This window comes from Hyperolius riggenbachi, chromosome 1 (assembly GCF_040937935.1).
Source record: "Hyperolius riggenbachi isolate aHypRig1 chromosome 1, aHypRig1.pri, whole genome shotgun sequence".
NCBI lineage: Eukaryota > Metazoa > Chordata > Amphibia > Anura > Hyperoliidae > Hyperolius > Hyperolius riggenbachi.
Genome location: NC_090646.1, coordinates 628130496 through 628152466, shown reverse-complemented (window position 1 = coordinate 628152466; position 21971 = coordinate 628130496).

Below are 21971 nucleotides of genomic sequence, written 5' to 3'. Positions count from 1 at the left end.
CAAAAGAAGGACAGTTGGGAGCTATGAGTCTACTCACGCATGAAAGATCAGCAGGGAAGCCACGTAACTGGCATAGTTTAAAATGAAATAAATATGGCAGCCTACATATTCATAGTTACATAGTTATTTTGGTTGAAAAAAGATAAACGTCCATCGAGTTCAACCAGTACAAAGTACAACTCCAGCCTGCTCCCTCACATATCCCTGTTGATCCAGAGGAAGGCGAAAAAACCCCTACAAGGCATGGTCCAATTAGCCCCAAAAGGAAAAATTCCTTCCCGACTCCAGATGGCAATCAGATAAAATCCCTGAATCAACATCATTAGGCATTACCTAGTAATTGTAGCCATGGATGTCTTTCAACGCAAGGAAAGCATCTAAGCCACCTTTAAATGCAGGTATAGAGTTTGCCATAACGACTTTCTGTGGCAATGCATTCCACATCTTAATCACTCTTACTGTAAAAAACCCTTTCCTAAATAAATGGCTAAAACGTTTTTCCTCCATGCGCAGATCATGTCCTCTAGTCCTTCGAGAAGGCCTAGGGACAAAAAGCTCATCCGCCAAGCTATTATATTGCCCTCTGATGTATTTATACATGTTAATTAGATCTCCTCTAAGGCGTCTTTTCTCTAGACTAAATAAACCCAGTTTATCTAACCTTTCTTGGTAAGCGAGACCTTCCATCCCACGTATCAATTTTGTTGCTCGTCTCTGCACCTGCTCTAAAACTGCAATATCTTTTTTGTAATGTGGTGCCCAGAACTGAATTCCATATTCCAGATGTGGCCTTACTAGAGAATTAAAGTGAACCCGAGGTGGGTTTGAAGAATATTATCTGCATACAGAGGTTGGATCTGCCTATACAGCACAGCCTCTATTGCTATCCCAAACCCCCCTAAGGTTCCCCTGCACTCTGCAATCTCTCATAAATCACAGCCACGCTGCTGACAAACAGCTTGTCAGAGCTGGCTGTGTTTATCTCTATAGTGTCAGTCTGCTGCTCTCCCCGCCTCCTGCAGAACTCCGGGCCCCGCCTGCATTCCTTCCCTCCCTGCTGATTGGAGGGAAGGGGAGGGGGCAGGGACCGGAGCTATGCAGGAGGCGGGGGAGCAGCTGAGACTGACACTACAGATGTAAATACATCCTCACAGCCCGGCTGTGATTTATGAGGGATTGCAGAGTGCAGGAGGACCTTAGGGGGGATTGGGATAGCAACAGAGGCTGGGCTGTATAGGCAGATCCAGCCTCTGTATGCAGATAACATTCTTTAAACACACCTCGGGTTCTCTTTAAACAGGGGCAATATTATGCTAGCATCTCGAGTTTTTATTTCCCTTTTAATGCATCCCAAAATTTTGTTAGCTTTAGCTGCAGCGGCTTGGCATCGAGTACGATTATTTAAAGTGATCCTTAAGTCAACTGTAAAAAATGAGATTTACTCACCTGGGGCTTCCCTCAGCCCCCAGCAGCCGATCGGTGCCCTCGCAGCCCCGCTCTGACGCTCCAGGACCCGCCGGCGAACACTTCCGGTTTGGCCGTCACCGGCCGACAGGCATGGGAACGCGAGTGATTCTTCGCGTTCCCAGCCTGTATATCGCCCCCCTATGCTGCTATTGCGGCCTCCTGGGCTGAGGGAAGCCCCAGGTGAGTAAATCTCATTTTTTACAGTTGACTTAAGGTTCACTTTAACTTGTTGTCGATGAGTACTCCTAAGTCCTTCTCCAAGTTTGATGTCCCCAACTGTATCCCATTTATTTTGTATGGTGCTAGACCATTGGTACGACCAAAATGCATGACTTTACATTTTTCAACATTGAATTTCATCTGCCATGTATGTGCCCATATAGCCATCCTATCCAGATCCTGTTGCAATATGACACTATCTTCCTGAGAGTTGATGATTCCTCTCATGTCAGCTGTCATTTAATGATTCAACACCATTTGTGCATCTGTTGATAATTTCTTTCAGTTCGGAGCTCAGATACTGTGATTAGCCTACAGAAGAGGGATACTTAAAGAGGAACTCCAGTGAAAATAATGTAATTAAAAAATGCTTAATTTTTACAATAATTATGTATAAATGATTTTGTCAGTGTTTGCCCATTGTAAAATCTTTCCTCTTCCTGGTTTACATTCTGACATTTATCACATGATGACATTTTTACTGCAGGGAGGGGATGTAGCTGCTGCATGCTTTTTAGGCAGTTGGAAACAGCTGTAAACAGCTATTTCCCACAATGCAACAAGCTTCACAGACAGGAAACTGCCAGGAGTGCCACGGTCCTCAGAGTTTCTTGTGGGAGGGGTTTCACCACAATATCATTCATACCGCGCCCCCTGATGGTCTGTTTGTGAAAAGGAATAGATTTCTCATGTAAAAGGGGGTATCAGCTACTGATTGGGATAAAGTTCAATTCTTGGTCAGAGTTTCTCTTTAAATGCTGAACTCTGTATATTCTGCAAGAAACTGTCAGTGACAATCTGTCATCGTCACATGGCCCTGCAATCTGCTTTGTAGTCAGAAGCAATACACAGTTTACCAGCACAGCAGAAACCAATAAAGGCTGTGAAGCATGAGAGGCGTTAGGTCGGTGACAAAAATAACTGTGTATCGCCCATGGGCATAGCTGAGCGGAGGAGGGGGGCGCACACCTTGCTGTGTCTTCCACGCTATAAAATGTCAGCTGTGCGAAGATGCAATTCACAGTGTGCAGTGCACCTGGCTGGGCGGAGGCAGCCACCCTGAAGTATTGTTGTTAATCTGAAAAACCTACAAATAGGTGCAGTATCATTAAAAAAAAGAGAGCACTTCTGCAGTCGGCTGTTTACCTTTTGGCTGCCACTCAGCGCCGTTCCTCCGCCTCCTCTATAGCGCGGCTCCCCGCCTCTGTCCCTTCCCTCCCCGCCTCTGTAAGCCGATTGGAGGAAGCTTACGGAGGCGGGAAGGGAAAGGACACTGGCGGGGAGCCACGCTATAGAGGAAGCGGAGGAACGGCGCTGAGTGGCAGCTAAAAGGTAAACAGGTCGACTAGCGACAATCTGTGTGTCGCTAGCCTGGCGGTTTTTATAATGGGGACAGCAGAGCATGGGGAAGACTGGGTGCACACTGTAAGGACACAGAGGCTGGGCACTGTATGCAGAATGTACCTCTGTGTCCTAATATTCATGTCACAAACCCACCTTGGGTTCTCTTTAACTCTCTTGGACATGGAGTTCTCTGAGACACTTATACTTCAATGGAACAGTGTCAGGCAGCTTCAGATAAGATTTTGGACTGCAGGGAAGTTGAATGGGTCATTAGCCCTGCTCTGTTTCATAGTTTAAAATACAGTATGGTTTGTAAATTGCAAGTATGATGAAATGATGCAATGCAATAAAAAACTATATACCTAAACATAAAAACATGAGAATTTGCTACTGATGTTCTATTAATTGTCCTTACTACACATACAGTTCATTATTTCATAAGTTTTTTGGGGGGAGGGGGGGGTTGTTTTTTTTTTTTGCTTCAGTTTCACTTTAACTACTTTAGTACCGAGGTGATTGAAATCTGCCTGTTTAGGTGGGCTCCTGGCTGGCAGGATGTAGATTTCAATCACCGCCCGCAGCGCGCATCGGTGGTTTCTGTCGCTCCCCGTCTATCGCGTCGCTCAAACCCGACGTGTCTCGTCACATCTCACAGGCTCTTCCTGTCTCTATGACGGCAGAGCCATGTGAGCTGGTCAGGAGCCGATTTTATTTCAATGTAAGCCGCTCCCATTGGCTTTCATTGATAGACACAGTCAGGAGCCAATGAAAGTGGCTCCTGACCGGTTCACATGACTCTGCCATCGTAGAAACGGGAGAGTCTATATCCTGGGAGTCCCAGCATGCGGCGATGACGGCAATTGCAGCCGGTACGTGTGGGTTCCATATCCCTCTCCTTTCAGTTGTCCTTTCAATTAAGTGGTGCTGTATTTTGGACTTTAAGTTCTTCCTTGGGTGTAACACGGGACACAGCTTATAAACAATCTCCTAGAATGGAATCTTTTTGTAAGTAGAGGTTGGCCTCTATTCCTGATTAAAGGATACCCGAAGTGACATGTGACATGGTGAGATAGACATGTGTATGTACAGTGCCTAGCACACAAATAACTATGCTGTGTTCCTTTTTTCTTTCTCTGCCTAAAAGAGTTAAATATCAGGTATGTAAGTGGCTGACTCAGTCCTGACTCAGAGAGGGAGTGACTACAGTGTGACCCTCACTGATGAGAAATTCCCCTTTTTATCTCTTTCCTGCTCTCAGGAAAGTGTTTTATAGTTGGAATTTCTTATCAGTTCTTATCTTTCAGGCAGAGAAAGAAAAAAAGGAACACAGCATAGTTATTTGTGTGCTAGGCACTGTACATACTCATGTCTATCTCATCATGTCACATGTCACTTTGGGTATCCTTTAAGTTCTACCATACTTACAACTATACCAAGAATCTATACCTAGGCAGAAGTTACCAACTTGCTATATGGCTATACCCATCATCCTCTCTGATTGACAAGTAAAAATAGTCCAGAAAAAATGCTGAACATATGGCACTAATTAATCAACCAGCTGTAGATATTAACCACTACATTAGTATTTTATGTATCAGTAAAGTATAGAAACACAGCCACTCCAACATATAAAGCATGTTTAAACCATTTCAAAAAATGTGTTAAATCATCCTATTAATCTATGTGACTTCTCTTTTAGGCATTGCTCACATTATAAATTACCCGCGCTAACGCAAGCGCTGAGCGATTTATAGGGCTATTTTTTGATGCACTTTTCCAAACGCTTTCTGAGTGATTTCCGCTTAGAAAATTGCTTCTATAAGCTCTTTTCTAAGCGCTTTTGTGCAGCGATGATTTTTTTCACTTCCTGACGTCAGTCAGGATGTGAACTCTTTGACCCAGAGACGAATAAATACAATGTATTTATTCACGAAAGCGCTTGGGAAATCGCAATTTTTTTCAAGCGCTCTGCGATTTCCCTATACGCAGGGCCGGCCCGCTCATGAGGCGGGGTGAAACATTTGCCTCAGGCGGCAAACTTCAAAGGGCGGCACCCGCCTGGGGGGGCCGGCCGCCGAGCCGGAGGGGTAGCGGGCAGGTCGGGGGTATTGTGCCTAGCGGTGGGGAGGGGGGTCGTACCCCCCCTCCCTCGCCTGGGTCCCCTGATCTGCGCTCTCCTCCAGCCTGTAATTAGTAAGCTGCTGCCAGAAGAGGCACGGGCGGGGAGGACTCACCTTTTCCGCGTTCCAGCGAGCGCTCCACTGACGTCACTTCCTGCATCGCCGCCCACTGTATTGTAAGTGGACGGCGATGCAGGAAGTGACGTCAATGGAGCGCACGATGGAACGCGGAAAAGGTGAGTCCTCCCCGCCCGTGCCTCTTACGATCTGGCAGCAGCTTACTAATTACAGGCTGGAGGGGAGCGCAGATCGGGGGACCCAGGCGAGGGAGGGGGGGGTCCGACCCCCCTCCCCACCGCTAGGCACAATACCCCCGACCTGCCCGCTACCCCTCCGGCTCGGCGGCCGCTCTGCCAAATTTGCCTCAGGCGGCAAAAAGTGACGGGCCGGCCCTGCCTATACGCTCTATTAAATCGCAAAAGCTCAGAAAATGGTGTAGGAGCGCATTTCCGAGAACACTCACATAAGCTAACATTGCACTAGGGCTTTTTAAAGAGAACCCGAGGTGGGGTTCTGACAATGAAATCCGCATACAGAGGCTGGGTCTGCCTATAGCCCAGGCTCTGTTGCTATCCAGATCCCCCCTAAGCCCCCCCTGCGCTCTGCAATCCCTCATAAATCACAGTCACGCTGTGCGGGCTGTGTTTACCACTGTATTGTCAGTCTTGGCTGTCCCCCCGCATCCTGCATAGCTCCGATCCCCGCCCGCGTCCCTTCCCTCCAATCAACGGGGAGGGAAGGGACGCGGGCGGGGACCGGAGCTGTGCAGGAGGCGGGGGGGGAGCAGCAGACTGACAGTACAGAGGTAAACACTGTGACACACTGCGTGTCGGCAGCACGGCTGTGATTTATGGGTGATCGCAGAGCGCAGGGAGGGCTTTGGGGGGATCTGGATAGCAACAGAGGCTGGGCAGTATAGGAAGGCCCAGCCTCTGTATGCGGATTTCATTGTCAGAACCCCACCTCGGGTCCTCTTTAAGGCAAATTTTAAAATCCCAGTGCTAAACAAAGATGGAAATCGCCCCTAATGTGCACAAGCCCTCACTCTGTTTACTCTGTATCAATGTCTGATACAAATCCCATCTCCTGCTAATCCCCTTCCCACAGCTAAGAATGAGGTGGCATTTCTATTCTGTGAGTGATGAGAAGAGAGCTGGGAGCTCTGCGCTGAGGGCAGGACTGGATCTGAGGACCTGATGTACTAACCTTCAGTAACTCTGCTATTACCAGTGCATAAATTACCGCCTGTTACTTCACCTCACTGAACACTTCATTCTCCATGTAGATTTATCTCACCTGTGAGCCGCTGTGATAACAAAACAGTATTAACCCTTTCCACTCCAAATTACACACAGAAAACTGTGACACACAGACAGGCTTGAAAAAAAAAACCTAAAGATTTTACATTGGAGGATAATTATTTCCAAACCAGTAGAACCAGGTCTCCCTATATTTCTCACTTTGGTCCTACAGACATTTGTAAGATCTTCCATTCTTTGAATATCGCCTATCTCCAAAAACCGCTCCATGACAGTTGGAGGAAACACAGATTTCCACTTCCTGGCTATTCCAGTAGAGTCTCTGCTATGCGGCACTGTCGTGGTCTCATGGATTGACTGATGCCAGCCAAATAAGTGTGGTTTCTGGTTGATTGAGACTTATTGTTAAAAACAGGCCTAGCTAGCTAATGCAGGACTATACCCGTCAGGCTTGTCTGGTCAATAACTACAGTTCAGACTGTATGCCCATATGACTGACTGGCCCGTAACACCTGCGCAAACTCCTACCTAACACAATACTGCAATACACCCTGCAGGTAGATGTAGCATACAGACTGACAGATCGTTAATTCACCAGGCAGAACCTGAATACTTGGCAAGACAATGTAAGCACAGTGGATATATATAATAGTCACCTGAGGCCTAGTGGATGAGGCCATCCAGACAAGTGAATCCAGTGGCAGAGATGCCAGGATGGTGGCAGTAAGGTAGTCCAGATAGGAACTTTCCAGAGATAGCGTAGTTAAGCTAAGCCGAAGTCAGTCCAGGCAGAGTTCATGCAAATCCGTGTCCAAGCAAAGGTCAATCCAGGCGGCAAGGCAAAGCGTAGTCCAGGTACAAGGCAAGGATGGCAACAGGAATCCAGCAGAGATAAAGCGTGGTCAGGATACAAGGCAGTAGTCAGCAACAGGAATAAAACAGAAGTTAAGCATGGTCAAGATACAAGGCAAAGTCAGCAACAGGAATCCAATGAGAGAGTGAGCGCTACCCAGCAACAAGCCAAACCTAATGCTATCACGAGGGATGACTGGGGGCGCTCACCAGGTTTAAATACTAGAGCTAACCAATCAACAAAGGCAGAATTGAAAACAAACCAATAGCAATCCAGCGTGTCAGCTGATCAGCTGACACACAGTCAAGAATGTCAGAGTTACTGCTTACATCTGCGGAGCGCGTACTGAGAACGTGTCCTCCACCTATCCAATGAGAACTGGGAAGTCTCCTGCGTTCCAGTGATGTCAGCGGCTTGCCGAGACCCGGAAGTCGGAGCTGCAGCCCGAGTCTCGGCATTCCGCCACTGACGTGAATCGGCGGACCTTACAACCCCACTCTATACACATGCCATGAACTCTGCATTAACGACTTCAGCCTACAGTGTTGTTCACCTTATGCATCCGAGAAACGTTCACCTCCCATTAATTTGCCAATAACTTTATCACTAATTATCACAATTAATTGATCTATATCTTGTTTTTTCTGCCAGCAATTAGGCTTTCTTTGGGTGGTACATTTTGCTAAGAATTATTTCTTTCAAATCAATTTTAACAGGAAGATTAAGAAAGAAATGGAAAAAAATCATTATTTCTCAGATTTTGGCCATTATAGTTTGAAATTAATACATGCTACCGTAATTAAAACCCATGTATTTTATTTACCATTTGTCCCGGTTATTACACCGTTTAAATTATGTCCCTATCACAATTTATGGTGCCGATATTTTATTTAGAAATAAAGGTGCATTTTTTCAATTTGCGTCCATCACTATTTACAAGCTTATTATTTAAAAAAATATAATAATATACTCTCTTGACATGAATATTTAAAAAGTCCAGACCCTTAGGTAAATATTTATGTTGGGTTTTTTTTTTATAATTACTGTAACTTTTTTTATTTTATTTATTTTATAAAAAAATGGATTTGGGCAATTTTTGGTGTGGGAGGTAAACAGCTAATTTTAAATGTAATGTAATGCAATTATTTACTAAAAAAATGTATGTGTGTAACGAACGGTGAAGCACAGAGAGGATCTGATTACCGGTGATCTGCAGTATCACTGGGAATACAGATGTATACCAGATTATAAGTGATCTGCAGTATCACTGATAATCCGATATACCAGCTAACCTCTGTTCACCTGAGTAGAGTGTAGTGTTTGGTGTAACAGTAACACTTAGAGGACTGGACTCAGTGCAGTGAGGAGTACTGCACGGCTTCCTTCCGAAGGCCTGAACTCTCCAAGGCGGGAGGAGTCGGGCTGACAGTAGGAAGGTAAGTCAGATAAAGTACAGAATCAGAAGGCGGAGGCGGAGTCTAGGTACAGGCACGGTTCGGCAACAGGGTATCAGAAATATCGAGGTACAAGATCAGGAGGCAGAAGCAGAGTCTAAGGACGAGCCGGGGTTCGGCAACAGAGTATCAGAATGGCATGGTACAAGATCAGAGTTCAGGAGGATAGTCAGGCAGGCAAAGAGTCATAACAGATAATCACAATCAAACTAGTACTTTAGCTATCAACAGAATTTAGCTAAGTGTAGGATTACAGCTCCAGCTGGTCCCGGCACACTTAAGGATCTGACTACAGGTCTGAGTGCTCCCACGTATGTGTTTGCAACGCCAGACAACTAGCAACTGAATAAGCAGCAGAAGAATATATAGTTGCTAGACTCTGCTGCCCCGCCCGAACCATTCAGCCAATCATGAGTCCTGCAGGAATCAGCTGACCTTCCTGATCAGCTGACACTTCCTCTGCAGGTATAAAGGTCCTGAATTCAGGCCCGCGCGAGCATAGCTCTCCATCTGCCTAGGTGCACTAACAGACCCAGCCACACCAAGCACATGCTGCTGCATGCAAACAGCCGCTTTGCTGTCAGGACATGCGGCGGCTTTTCCACGTTCCACCACACAACCAGACGCGTGCAAACCGCCGCGTAGGACGCGGAGTCAGCCGCCTAGCTCTTGACACACGCGGCGGCTTTTCCGCGTTTCCTCACAGTACCCCCCCCCCCCCCCGAGGAGTGGACTCCGGACAACTCCTACCAGGTTTCTCGGGATGTAAAGCGTGAAACTCCCTCCTTAATTCGTCCGCATGCATGCGACTCCCCGGTACCCATTGTCTCTCCTCAATGCCGTACCCTTTCCAATGTACGAGATATTGTACCGAGTTTTGAACAAAGCGTGAATCTAAAATCTTTTCTACCTCGTACTCAGGCTGGTCATCCACCAACACAGGAGGAGGAGGAGTGGGACCCACATGGACTGCTGGCTTAAGCAGGGATACGTGGAAGGATCTTACCCCACGCATGCTGGCGGGAAGATCAACGGCGTAAGTGACGTTGTTGATCCTTCTGGCTATCGGAAAAGGCCCGACAAATATGGGACCCAACTTGTCTGAGGGCTGTTTTAGGGCCAAGTGACGTGTGGATACCCAAACCAAGTCTCCTTGTTGGAATCTCCACTCCAAAGACCGTTTCTTGTCAGCTTGACCCTTCTGACTCAGAAACGCCTTTTCCAAACTGTCTCTCACCGTCCGCCAAATGTCTTTAAAAGACCTTTGCTAAGCCTCCAGAGCTGGAAACGGAGTGGAGGCCACTGGTAACGGTGAAAATTTGGGCAATCTTCCAGACACTACCTGGAACGGAGAAAATCCAGTGGAAGAACTTTTCAAATTGTTTTGTGCAAATTCTGCAAAGGGCAGAAATTTGACCCAGTCATTCTGCGCCTCTGCAACGTAGCATCTCAAAAACTGCTCTAATGACTGGTTGACCCTCTCTGTCTGACCGTTGGTCTGTGGGTGGTAGCCCGATGAAAACGACAGCTTCATGCCCATTTGATGACAGAATGCCCTCAAGAATTTAGATACGAATTGGACTCCCCGATCGGACACTATGTTTTCCGGAATGCCGTGCAGCCGGAACACGTGTTTGATAAACAAGTCGGCCAATTCCTGGGCCGAGGGGAGTCCTTTCAAGGGCACAAAATGGGCCATCTTGCTGAAGCGGTCGACTACCACCCAAATGACCGACATGCCCTCTGATCTGGGAAGCTCACCCACAAAATCCATGGACAAGTGAGTCTATGGTTCACTCGGGGTGGGTAAAGGCTGCAACGTCCCTACAGATGCCAGCCGGGAGTGTTTGCTTTTAGCACATACCGCACAATCCTTAACAAATTCTTTGCAGTCGGCTGCCAGAGACGGCCACCAAGCACACCTGGCCACAAGATCCTGCGTTCTAGATGCCCCAGGATGTCCCGCATTCTTGTGTGAATGGAATATCTGTAGCACCCGGAGACGGAATGGCAGAGGCACAAATAAAACCCCCTCAGGCTTCCCCTCAGGGACATCCTGCTGAAAAGGACTCAAGGTCTCTGTCCAGTCTTCCCAAGTCTCTGTTACGGCCAGCACCAAATTTTGTGGGACAATGGTCTCTGGGGCAGAAGGCTGTGCTGTCTCCAACTCAATGCATCTGGACAGGGCGTCTGCCTTAATGTTCTTGCTACCCGGGGTATACGTAATTACGAACCTGAACCTCGAAAAAAACAAAGACCATCGAGCCTGACGGGGACTTAATCTCTTAGCCCCCTCGATGTATTCTAGATTCTTGTGATCCGTGTATACCGTAATTGTATGTTCTGCTCCTTCCAGCCAGTGACGCCACTCCTCAAAAGCAAATTTAATGGCTAAGAGCTCTCTGTTGCCTATATCGTAGTTTCTCTCTGCCGGAGAGAACCTACGAGAGAAATACGCACAAGGGTGTAGCCTTCCCTGCAACCCTGACCGCTGAGACAGCACAGCCCCTACCCCAACCTCCGAGGCGTCTACCTCAACAATAAAAGGATAAGAGGTGTCTACATGTCTCAGGATGGGTGCGGAACAAAACAAATCTTTTAAAGTGGAGAAAGCACTTAATGCATCAGGAGACCAGTGGGTGGTATCTGCCCCTTTTTTCGTAAGACAGGTGAGGGGTGCGATAACCGTGGAATACCCCTTTATGAACCTTCTATAATAATTCGCAAAGCCTAAAAAACGCTGTAAAGACTTCAATCCAACCGGCTATGGCCATTCCAAAACAGCGGAGACTTTGGCGGGGTCCATAGACAGGCCCATGGTGGAAATTATGTACCCCAGAAAGGCGACAGATGTGACTTCAAAAATACACTTCTCAATTTTAGCGTAAAGTGAGTTTTGTCTTAATTTGTTGAGTACAAATTTCACATGCATTCTGTGCTCAGAGAGGTTGTTGGAGAAAACAAGTATATCGTCTAGATAGACCAGAACAAATCTCCCCAACACCTCTCTGAAGACCTCGTTGATGAGTTCCTGGAAAACGGCCGGGGCATTACATAACCCAAAGGGCATCACCAGGTACTCGTAATGCCCGTCTGGCGTGTTAAAGGCCGTTTTCCACTCATCGCCCTTTCTTATGCGCACCAGGTTGTACGCGCCCCGCAAATCCAGCTTTGAGAAGATCTTAGCATCAGTGACCTGCGTAAATAAATCGTCTATCAGGGGTAACGGATAGCGATTCTTTACCGTGATCTTATTTAGTCCCCGGTAATCAATACAGGGCCGCAGGCCCCCGTCTTTCTTTTTAACGAAAAAGAAACCTGCTCCAGCAGGCGATCGGGACGGCTGGATGAAGCCTTTGGCCAAATTCTCACGGATATATTCTTGCATAGCCAATTTTTCTGGCCTAGATAAATTGTACAAATGACCCCGAGGGGGCATACAACCTGAACGGATATCAATGGGGCAATCGAAAGAGCGATGTGGGGTTAATTTGTCTGCAGCCTTGGGACAGAATACATCAGAATATTCCACATATTGCTCAGGTATCCCCTGTACATGAACCCTGGTTTGGCCCAATGTCACCTTCCCTAAACATCGCTGAAAGCAGTGTGCTGACCAAGAAATTAGTTGGCCGGTGGCCCAATCAATGTGTGGAGAATGAAGGTGCAACCATGGCATGCCGAATATAATGGTGGAGGTTGTCATATGCAACACAAAGAACTGTAACTTTTCCCAGTGCAGTACCCCTATGGTAACCCCCACCTTTGGTGTCTGAGACAGTGGGTGATTCCCTTGCAGAGGAGAGTCATCCACTGCCGTAACCTGGATGGGTGGTTGTACTGGTGTGAGCGGAATACACAATCTCTTAGCAAACTCAAAATCCATAAAATTTGCCGCGGAGCCTGAATCGATAAAGGCTTCCGTGACCTCAGTCTTATCTTCCCACGTAACGGTACAGGGAAGAAGCAATAGTTTTTCTTCTAGGGGTAAAAGTCGGACGCCCAGGGTGTTACCCCCTACCACTCCTAAGCGGTAGCGTTTCCCCGGCTTATTAGGGCAGTTCTGTACTATATGCCCCCCTTCAGCGCAGTACAGACACAGCTGTTCGGTCATTCTCCGTCTTCGCTCTACCTAGGTTCATTTTGACCGAGCAATCTGTATCGGCTCGGATGGAGGCAAGACGGGAGAAGGTGAAATAGTAGGAGGTGGAGTCACTGGGACCGTGGTGTAAGATACCCCTCTGAGACGGGAACTACCCCTGGTCTGTTTTTGGTAGCGCAGCCTGCGGTCGATGCGGATGGCCGCTGAGATGGCCTCATCGACTGTTCTGGGCTCGGGCTGGCTTAACATCAAATCAGAGACCTCATCGGACAGCCCTGACAAGAAACAATCTAACAGGGCATAAGTGTCCCACTTGGCCGTGACTGACCACCAGGGCCGGGACAAGGTCCACCACCAACAGAGGCTGGGCTGCCCAAGTGCGCCCACCCCCCCCCCCCCCCCCGTTTAATGTAACAATAAATTATGCACAAATACAGTATTTTTCCACAGGAAAATGGATTTATATAAATTAACTGTAAACAAGTGATACAAACATCTTTTTTTTTTTTTTTTATAAATTAGGCAATAAATAGAAATACAGATAGATAAATTAACAGCAAAATGAACGTGGGTTCTTAAATACAAGAGAAATGCTTAAACATAACTGTAAACATATTTGCATCACCAATAAGGTGAAGATACTCTTAACTACTTTGGGACCATAGGTCTTACTGAGCTCAGCTCCCATCGCACCCGCTGATCGTGCCGCTCTTCAGTCGCTCTACTTGGCTTGCTCTGCTGTCCGTATGAGCCAATCACAGAGTCAGGAACCAATGAAATCTGCTCCTGACTACAGGATGGAACTCTGAGGAACCAGGTGAAGAGACAGCAGAGCGTTGCAATCAGTGGGAGCGTGTGGCAGAGGTAACTGAAATCTACGCCCTGGGTGAAATAAGAGGACCAAAACAGGGGGCGTAGATTTTCATTACCAAGGTCTAAAACAGGTTAAATAATAAATATTGTAATGTAACGCAACGTGGGCACTGTGAACAGCCCATTGATTTTTCATTACTGTGCGGTGGGGTGTGTTACAGGCTGCTCTAACGTGCGCCTGTAACGTCCCACTGTGAAAGCAGCCTTAATGTTATTTTTTTATTTGCTGTGCTGTGACAGAAATCACAGCAACTTCCTCTCCCATTCTGCTCAGCCGAAATATTCGACTTGAGCAGGACGTCAATAACGGGAGGTGAGGGAGTGTCAGTAGTCCCTCCTCTCCGGCCGCCCACCCCACTCACTGCTAACGATAGTGTACTAATACAGCTACAAGTACACTATCGTTCTGAGCTAAATTACTTCAAGAGAGCAGATGGCGCAGCTCCCCAGCGCACTGTAAAGATAGGCACTAATAACGGCGAGTGGGGTGGGCGTTCCTGAGGACGGGCAGAGAGGAGGAAGTATTGACACTTCTTGCCCGCCCATCAGCGAGCTCTGTACTATGGCTGAGCACAGTGGGGGACAGAGGGGGTGCTAAAGGGGGGAGGATGGTGCTGTGACTCATATGTCACAGCAAATAAAAAAAAAGTGTTAAAAACATTTTATTTCAAAATGAGGTCAGGGGTACTGTAAGTCTACAAATAATGAGTTGAACTTAGCTGTGGCTTCTAGCAACCCCCTAGAGTCCTTCTGTGCCCACGACACATCGGTCCAAGTCCCTTTGGCCAGCAGCGGCGACCACCACAAAGCTGGCCGGTTGCTGCCAGTTGGCGGCTCCTGCACAAGTGCAGCCCTAAGCCATGCGCACACTGCGCATGTGCATTAGCAATTCTCATAAATGGCAGATGCAGCAAACGCCCCCGGGAGTGCGTTGAGGAGGCCCACTGCTGGCCAGAGAGTCTTGGACCAGCACCGTGGGCACAGCACAGGAGGACTCCAGGGGGCTGCAAGAAGCCCCAGGTAAGTTCAACTCAAATTTCCTTTAACCTACCCAGCGTTCAATTTCCCCAGGATTTCTGTGCAAACAGTGATAAAATTTATTTTTAAAACTTTTTTTTTCCTGTAACTTGCCAAAATGTGTCAAGCAAGGGTCTAGCATACAGTGCAGGAGAGTATTGATGTGTATGCATGTTTATACTGTTCACAGCATGTTTTTTTGAACGGACATTTCTGTCCATACCGCTAGGGAGGTTAAAGTAGTTGTCAGGCAAATATTAAATGAAAAGCGTTACTCACCTGGGGCTTTCTCCAACCCCCAGCAGCCGACTGTCCCAGTCTCCATGCTCGGTGCGGTCGGAAGGTGCAAACTACCACTGTCAATAAAGCCCACGTTGTACGTGGCTTTCTGCGCAGTAAGCCGCGTACAACGTGGGCTTTATTAACAGCGGCAGTTCACGCATGCGCAGTGCGGATGACCTCGGGGTCGGCTTCCGCACCAAGCACAGAGACTGGGAGAGTGGAGGTGACAGTGTAGAACAGTCGGCTGCTGGGGGCTGGAAAAAGCCCCAGGTGAGTAAAGCTTTTTTTTTTTTTTTTTTTTTTTTAAATATTTGCCTGTTAACTACTTTAAGGCATGCAGCTTTATACACAGGTGATGACACTATGCTGCCTGCTTGCTCCAGTCAGGAATGGATTCAGGAATCAGTATTCCTCACTCAGTCACTAGTACTTTCTATGTGACGCTGACTGAAGCTGACTCTGCATTGCACTGAGTCTGACTCGAAACTTACTTGATTTATTATGGCTGCGACCCGGGTGCAGTCCATTCCTCACTACACAGAGTCAGCCCAGCCAGAGAAGACGCCTGCGGCTGCGAGGGACGCCTGCGAGGGACGTTACTGACGTCACCGTCACGTGACCGTCATGACGTGTGGTGGACTGAGGAAGGGGGCGGAGTCAGCAAGCAGTCCGTGACCCCATCAAGGGGCGGGCCGCGGGCGGGACACGCGAGAGCCACTGAGCGTCAGCCAGCCACAGTAAGCATGGGCTTACGAGTGAGCTGTACGCTGGCTATCAAATTCATCATGCATCGGCTCTTAAAAGCGGGGGGCGGTGCAGGCAGCGCAGCGTTGCAGCCATGGCAACTGAACTGTACACTCTCTCAGAGGGAGAGAGTGTACACTGTAGACAAATTCTTGCCGCTGCCACCCGCGGCCGGTAAATTGCAGGGCGCCGGGCGGGCAGGCACTTAAGGAAGGATCCGATTCCAAAGTGCGCAGTGCGCTCATGATTTAATTGATTGACAGGCGCCCAGAGGCCGTAGCCTCGCCAGCCTATGTGTCGGCCCGGCTCTGCTGACCACCTCCTAAACTCGGCCGCGTAATCTTCGACCGGACCCTCGCCTTGACGCAAAAGCTTGAGCTTCCGCTCAGAAGTCGAGGCAAGGTCGTAAATTACTGCCATAGCTTTAAAGAATTCCTCTACAGAGGTAAGAGCTTTGTCTCCGGCGGGCAGGCTATACGCCCAAGACTGGGAGTCGCCGGACAACAAAGTTTTAATAAACGTGACCCTCTGGGTCTCAGTACCCGAAGATTGGGGTCTCAACTCAAAATAGGACAACACCCTACTCCTAAAATTCCGGAAGTCAGATCTGTGACCGGAAAAACTTTCAGGTACAGGCATAGGTATGTCAGAGCTAAAAGGGGATCGCACATGACTCACTGATGTCTGGAGGGTTTGTACAGACAAACAATCAATAAGAGTTATGTGGGTGCCCAGTACTTGATTGATTTTGTCCACCGAAGCGGCAAGTACACCCAGACAATCAGTGTTTGCGTCCATTTCGTATTTTGGTCTGACGTTCTGTAACGAACGGGTGAAGCACAGAGAGGATCTGATTACCGGTGATCTGCAGTATCACTGGGAATACAGATGTATACCAGATTATAAGTGATCTGCAGTATCACCGATAATCCGATATACCAGCTAACCTCTGTTCACCTGAGTAGAGTGTAGTGTTTGGTGTAACAGTAACACTTAGAGGACTGGCCTCAGTGCAGTGAGGAGTACTGCACGGCTTCCTTCCGAAGGCCTGAACTCTCGAAGGCGGGAGGAGTCGGGCTGACAGTAGGAAGGTAAGTCTGAAAGTAACACTCGGGCTGACAGTAGGAAGGTAAGTCTGAAAGTAACACTCAGGAGGTAGTGTCACTAACAGGATGGGGAACCGCCTCCAATAGTAAGGTCGGTTCTCGAGGTCGGACAAGCCAGGTTGTAACACACGGACAGATAAAGTACAGAATCAGAAGGCGGAGGCGGAGTCTAGGTACAGGCAGAGTTCGGCAACAGGGTATCAGAAATATCGAGGTACAAGATCAGGAGGCAGAAGCAGAGTCTAAGGACGAGCCGGGGTTCGGCAACAGAGTATCAGAATGGCATGGTACAAGATCAGAGTTCAGGAGGATAGTCAGGCAGTCAAAGAGTCATAACAGATAATCACAATCAAACTAGTACTTTAGCTATCAACAGAATCTAGCTAAGTGTAGGATTACAGCTCCAGCTGGTCCCGGTACACTTAAGGATCTGACTACAGGTCTGAGTGCTCCCACGTATGTGTTTGCAACGCCAGACAACCAGCAACTGAATAAGCAGCAGAATATATAGTTGCTGGACTCTGCTGCCCCACCCGAACCATTCAGCCAATCATGAGTCCTGCAGGAATCAGCTGACCTTCCTGATCAGCTGACACTTCCTCTGCAGGTATAAAGGTCCTGAATTCAGGCCCGCGCGAGCATAGCTCTCCATCTGCCTAGGTGCACTAACAGACCCAGCCACACCAAGCACATGCTGCTGCATGCAAACAGCCGCTTTGCTGTCAGGACATGCGGCGGCTTTTCCGCGTTCCACCACACAACCAGACGGGTGCAAACCGCCGCGTAGGACGCGGAGTCAGCCGCCTAGCTCTTGACACACGCGGCGGCTTTTCCGCGTTTCCTCACAATGTGGGTGCAGTTTACTATTTGGCCACAAGATGACCACAGTCAAAAAAGTCCTGGAAGCTAGAAAGAGGACGGGAAACGTTGTTTTTTTTTTGCAGAAAGACCGCGGTCTCTGATAAGAGTCAGTCGGTTTTTCTGCGGGGGACTTAGATTGGTGAATAGGAACTATATTCCCATTCACTGATTGGGGGCTAACGGCAGGTGGCGGGAGCACGTGCGTCTCAGGCAGCAGGAGCTACACAGTCTATCTGGACGGATATAACCGTCCAGATAGACTTAAACAGAACCAGAGAGGAAGCACCCTCATGTATTTTATTACACTTATTAGTAGGAACATGACAGTAAACACCTACCATGCTTTTAGTTTTATTCTTCTCTGCCTAATCTGTCTGTTATCAGCTGTGATAAGAATCCCTGACTCAGCATTCAGTCTAGGTTTGACCTGGAATCATTACAGCTGAGTCAGTCTTCTGTGGAATCTTTTCAAGCCCAAGCCTGCCCCCTTATGGCTCAGCTTTCCTGCTTTGCATACTTAGAGCTCTGATGACATGGGAGGGACTGCTGCTGCCGAGAAAGAAGCTCTAAAACAGACAAGTGTATCTGTGTGCACTGTGCAGCCAGTCATTATCTACTGTATGCAGTTTAATTTTTATGAGAGACACTTCCTACAGGCAGCCACACAGCATGCCAGAATAATAAAGTTGAAAGCACACAGATGAAAGGCTGCAGCAGCCCTGCTTGTCTATATAGTCTCATAGAGGCTAGACAGCACATCCAGAACAGCTTATAACCTGGAAGCAGAAGGGATATGAGCCGGCAGCCATATTGGATTTTTCCTGGAGCAATAATGGATAAAAAAAACACTCAAAAAGGCAAACCAGAGTGGCGAAATTATCAGGTAGAGCATTTATTCTTTACAAGCTATAAACTCATATGTTTATTTTTTGTGAATCGTTCATCTCTGGTTCCCTGTAAAGGGACTCCGAGCAGTAACTAAAATCAAAATCGGCATCCATCTGGCTCTTCTCCCAGACCCTGGTCAGAAATGGCTCCCAGCCCTTTTTCCTGAAAGATGACGTTAGTCATCACCACACCGGTCGCCTCGCGTCATCACGGCAGCCGGCATGACAGTACAGCGCATGCGCGATTACAAACAAACACAGAATATTTATATCGCGCTTTTCTCCTGGCGGACTCAAAGCGCCAGAGGTGCAGCCACTAGGATGCGCTCTATAGGCAGTAGCAGTGTTAGGGAGACTTGCCCAAGGTCTCCTACTGAATAAGTGCAGGTTTACTGAACAGGCAGAGCCGAGATTTGAACCCTGGTCTCCTGTGCCAGAGGCAAAGCCCTTAACCATTACACCATCCAGCCACTGCTGCAATTAAACCACGCATGCACAGTACTGTCCAGAGGCTTTCTCCTCCAGAGGTGAGTACCCCATAGGGGCACTTTTTTCCCTACAGGTACACATGTTTAAAGATGATTTACAAACTCTGAATTGGCACCTAGTCTGCATTCTGTTCCAAGTGCACAGCCAAAGCAGGTGGTTTCAGCACACGGCGCTCACCGCCGGGCACCAAAACCAGGCGCCCCATAGCAGCAAAGTTATGCTGTGCGGGGCGCATAAGAGTAATTCAGGTTTCCAGACCCTGAATTACACATCCCTCATAATTGTTACAACTCGGAGAGGGAATAGTATTTAACGCTGCCGGGGAGATTAGCAGCAGCAGGGAAAGCCGTCATTCGCTCTGTGAATGTCGCATAGGTGATGCATTGCAGTGCGGTAAGCTACGTTACCTGGTGGCCATTACACTGCACTGCAGTATCCCACTGTGAATGTAGCCTTTGGGTGCATACACACATCCAATTCTGATTGGCTTACTTTATTGCTTCCATGTAGTATGAGGGCCAACAGATTTTGAATACTATGAACAGATTGTGTAGGTAAAGCTCTCATACTATGGGCTTGATTCATTTTCGTGTTTGCACGCGATCGCAAATTATCGCGTGCAATCGCAAATTATCGCATGCAATCGTGAATTTTTGCGCGAAAATTTGTGATTGCGCGCGAGATTTCATGAAAACAGTCGTGATATGAGTTCTCACGGTTTAGTGAATCAAGTCCTATATGAAAGTGGTGAAACTAGCCAATCATTGGTTAATCAAAATTGGATGTGTGTAGGCTACCTAAGTGACAAGAAAATCACAGTCAGCTTTGCAAATTCTGAGCTGAGTGCTAATAAAAAAAAAAAAAAATTAAAAAAAATTCTATATATATATATTTTGTACATAATAAAGCAATAAAGTGTGTGGACAGCACGGTGGCGTAGTGGTTAGCGCTCTTGCCTTGCAGCGCTGGGTCCCCGGTTCGAATCCCAGCCAGGTCAACATCTGCAATGAGTTTGTATGTTCTCCCCGTGTCTGTGTGGGTTTCCTCCAGGCACTCTGGTTTCCTCATACAGCCCAAAAACATACAGATAAGTTAATTGGCTTCCACCTAAATTGGCCCTAGACTATGATACATACACTGCACGATACATACCGAATGCGGCAATGCTTAGTGAAATGAAGCCTAGGGGTTTGCATTAAACATTTTCATGTATGACTTGTCACTACACACGTGTCCCAAAGAACAAGCCCTGTAGGTACAAAGGACTATGAGCAGCATGTACTTAACACTTTGGCCTTGCAGTGTTCGGTCCTGAGTTCGAATCCCAGCCAGGGCACTATCTGCACTGCGTTTGTATGTTTTCCCCGTGTCTGTGTGTGTTTCCTCCAAGCACTCTAGTTTCCCCTCACACCCCAAAAACATACAAATGAGTTAATTGGCTTCCATCTAAATTGGCACTAGACTACGATACATGCACTAAACAGTGTTCCCCAACCCTGTCCTCAAGGCCCACCAACAGTGCATGTTGTGGAAATCCACAGAGGTAGTTAATCAGCTCTGCTCAGACACTAATTAACTCACCTGTACATGTTTGTGGTTTTCTTCAAAACATGCCTTGTTGCTGGGCCTTGGGAACAGGGTTGGGGAACTCTGCGTACAGGATACATACATAGACATATGACTATAGTAGGGATTAGATAGATTGTGATCCCCTCTGAGGGACAGTTAGTAACTAGACTATATACTCTGTACAGTGCTGCGGAAGATGTTGGCGCTATATAAATACTAAATAATAATTACAAAAAGACTAGAATGGAATGTCCCTTTAACGTTTATTTCACAGTATATAGAAGTGTTTTGGCGCTCTAACACTGCAGTTTTCTTGCTTCTGTTTCTCCGATGTTTCTTTGTGTGAACGTTTGGATGCATTATCTGATCCGACGGAATTTAGCAAAGGCAGAGATTCTTTGTACTTGGCACTTGGATGGTTTGGGAGAGCTGAAAATCTGAGCAAAGCATCTGATTAGCAATAATTCCTGAAAAAAAAAGCTGAAATTGGCTCTTATGTATTCACTTAGTGGAATGAAAACGCCTTATCTTAACTAATGCAGTGTTCTCCTCTCTCATGGAAGCAGCCTTTGCATTAGCGGCAGAGAGCAAAATTAGATTCAATCAAAACAAGTTCTTCTATTTTTATATTAACTCTGCTTGGTATTCATTTGAAGGGCTGCATCAAAGTTCCCAAAACTTACCAAACATGTATTTAACTCTGAACTTCAGACAAAAATAAAACACAAAATTGAATACAGTTATGCGGTAGACCTGAACTCATGCACAGGACACAAGTAAAACACAGATTAATCCATCTTGTATGTAGTTAGTGAGTTAAGCGTAATTGTGTAATCCCCCCCCCCCTCATTTATGACTAATCACAGTTGTAATTTGATGTCTCAGCTGTGTCAGCACAGGCATCTCGACAGTCCTTCGGCAGATCAGCTAATTTGTAAACACAAGATGTTAACCCTATGTCTCCTTCCTTGAAAGCAGGAAGTATAGACACGCTGCAGATTTATTGCAGGATTTGTATCAGCTGCAACAAATAACGCCCCGTTCACACTTGCGTTTTGGCAAATAAACGGACCGGATCCTGATCGGATCCTGACCTGATCCTGATCAGAACCGTACGGTTCCGATCCGGATCCGGTCCGTTTGCATCAGTTATGCATCAGGCTGCCATCCGGATCCGTAGGCAAAAAATAGCGAAATTAAAAAAAAAATGTTGGGGTACACCTTCTGTGCACCTGTACAATCAGGTTCCTCTGCTGTAGGCCTCA